The sequence below is a fragment of the Populus euphratica genome, unplaced genomic scaffold, assembly GCF_000495115.2.
Source record: "Populus euphratica unplaced genomic scaffold, PopEup_1.0 scaffold32.1, whole genome shotgun sequence".
NCBI classification, from domain to species: Eukaryota; Viridiplantae; Streptophyta; class Magnoliopsida; order Malpighiales; family Salicaceae; genus Populus; species Populus euphratica.
The window spans coordinates 583,656-586,994 of NW_011499861.1; positions in this window are offsets into that span (position 1 = coordinate 583,656).

Sequence of the window (3,339 nt, forward strand, 5' to 3'; positions counted from 1 at the left end):
ATATTGTTGTCCAAACAAATAAAAAATGATAAATTAACTTCATGAAAATTTAAGATCAATCCATTTGATTTTTTAGTTAAAAGTTAAATCATAATTTTAGTATGAATGTCCATAGTAATCAAAGGTATATTTATAGTAATTTCCTTATAGGGTTTAGGTTCTAGTCATATTAATCATGACACTTGTATGAAGTTAAATAATTTCCTTATAGGGTTTAGGTTCTAGTGATATTAATCATGACACTTGTATGAAGTTAAATTGATTTAATTATTTTTGAGAACATGGTAAAAGCGTGAAGAATAACTTAATTTTTTTATTTTTTGGGTAAAAAGTAGGTTTGCATGCATGTTTGAATAGATTTTCTTTGTATTTTTATTAAATTTGAAATTTAAGAAAAATTAAGAAATTAGTTATAGAACTTGGATAAAAAAAAAATTCAGTTGGGCTTATAGGCTTTTTTATTTAAAATAATTTTTATATATTTTTGAATTATTTTGATATATTAATATTAAAAATAATTTTAATATATTTATAAATAAAAATATTTTAAACTATCACTTCTATCATAATTCCAGTCACTTTATAAATAAAAATATTTTAAACTATCAATTCTATCATAATTCCAGTCACGCATATGAACAAGCTCCCAATCAACGCCTTGCATGATTTAGTGTCAAGTTTTTTTTTTTTTAAATGAGACATCCAGCATATGTTGTTTGCGTATTTTATGAGTATGATAGCTGAGAGATTGAAGGGAAGAAAAACCGAGTGGCAAATTATTGGTCGACTAAAAATTTGAAGTGTGTGGTGTTTGGGGGGCGAATATCATCGTGGGAAATGAATCGAATGAGGCGGTGGTGGTGTGGATGCGCAGAGGCTTATTTTGTTTTATTTCCTTTAATTTAGTGAAGAATCGTAGCGAAAGCATAAAGAGATCGTTAACAAGGACTAAAACTTTAACTAAGCTAAAACCGAGATTTTATTCCTCCAGCATCTTTTCAAATCTAAGCAACTCTTTTGACTAACTAGAAAGGAAAATCCCATTAATCATGTTTTACTTGGAGATTACAATGAGCTGGATTTTTTCCCCGTCGATCTCTAAACCCAAATATTTAAATTAATCACCTTTCTTCTCATTTAATTTAGTGAAAGCTAGTTTATATATATATATATATATATATATATATATTATCCAAGACAAAATAATTTTTAAACACAGTTAAAACCAAACATGAACTTAATATCTCAAGAAATTTCATAATATTTTTAAAAGAATAAAATAAAAAGTAGAATTGTATAATCTTATGCGTCCGTCCGATCCGATCTGTAGCTTCCTCTGGGACTAGAGATTAGATCCCCTGTAAATTGTTAAAAAGAAAAAAGGTTAGATATTTAACCAAATGGCAAATTAACACAAAATTAGCGGTTCCTCGTGACCTGACTGGAATGCCTTTTCTGGGATTGGAGGCCTCGTATCTTGACAGAATCTTCTGCATTGTTCCCGTTACTTCGGGCTGTTGATCATAAAAGAAGAAGAAAAAAAAAATCTCTCTCTCTCTGCGTGGTTGGCTGATGCTAAAGTTAAGTAGGTGATTAAGAGAGGGAAAGAGCTGTTGACCTCTCTCTAGACAAAGTGCCCTCCTTTTGCAGCATAATATAATGGCAAAATTCATGATTGGTGGGGGCTGGTGATCTTGTACGAACACCCCATGTGGAGACCAATTCAGTTTGTGCTCCTTCGCTACCCTAAACCTTGCAAATTTGAGGTGCCCCACAATTCGGAAAGGGTTTGCCCCTATTGCTATGGTTTTTCTCCTCACGCCCACCTGTGTTTGTGTACACTTGGTAATAGGGTACACTGTATAATTATTATTAAATTATAAGCATTCGAAGTATTTATGACCATCACAAATACAGATTTTACTGAAATGCATAGATATTTAACTTTATCAATTTTATTTGGTTAAGTTTTGATTTAATTTTTTTTTTTAAATTAAATTATATTTTTATTGATCATTTAAGTTATTTTAGATTTTTCAAATCAATAAATATCATATCAAAAAAAATTTATATAATTATTTTTAAATTATAAACATTCAAAGTATTTATAACCATAACAAATATAGATTTTATTGAAATGGGGAGATATTTGACTTTTTCAATTCATCTTAATTATTTTTTATTTATTTAATTTTTAATTTTAATTTTTTTAATATCAAACCTAGTCATTTGAGAGATTTTAGATCTTTTAAATCAATCAACATCATATCTAGAAAATTTTTATATAATTTAATTTGAAGTTAAGATAAAACAAGAATTTGAGTAGAAAATTTTAGTATTTACCCTCTCGATCAAAATTACTGGGCAACTAATTTTTTTTATTTTTAATGTTAAAAATAAGTGGTCCGAAAGGGACATTTATCTTATGCTGATCTGGTTACCCTGGGAAAGATGAAAGAAACTAGCATTTGGAAGAAAATCAGGAACGATTGGACAAGATGCAGTTGGAGGTATCGTTTTCCAACTTAGTGTTACTTTCTTTTTTAAGAATAAAAGGGAGTTTCCTTTATTTACATTCGACAACCATTATATTACACTGCTTCTTCTTTTATATAAGTGTCTTTCTTTTTTTGGTATTCTCCTTTCAAATGTCATTTAAGAAGTCAAAATATACTAAATACTCCACTTTATTTTCTCCTTTCAAGCTCCTTATTTATTCCGACGAAATCAATCAACTAGTAACTTCATCTTGCAAAGATATAGAGAAATAGTAATTTTGTAATTAAATCTGTTTGAAAGTTTGGTAGCTATTAAGGTTTAAAATGTTTTTAAAAAAAAATAAAAAAAATAATTTTAATAAAACACCTGTTCTCAAACGGACCTGAATATAAAATTGCACCTGCCGATTATAAGGAAGAGGGCCAGAAGGCTTGATGTAAAGCCTTTCTTTCATTCCTGGAATGAAGAAATAAGGCCCACTATAGAAGGAAAGATCTCTTCATAATAAAGAGAAGAAAGGAGCCAGGACAGGTGTCGCATCGTGCATGTGGAGACCAATTCAGTTTGTGCTCCTTCGCTACCCTAAACCTTGCAAATTTGAGGTGCCCCACAATTCGGAAAGGGTTTGCCCCTATTGCTATGGTTTTTCTCCTCACGCCCACCTGTGTTTGTGTACACTTGGTAATAGGGTACACTGTATAATTATTATTAAATTATAAGCATTCGAAGTATTTATGACCATCACAAATACAGATTTTACTGAAATGCATAGATATTTAACTTTATCAATTTTATTTGGTTAAGTTTTGATTTAATTTTCTTTTTTAAATTAAATTATAT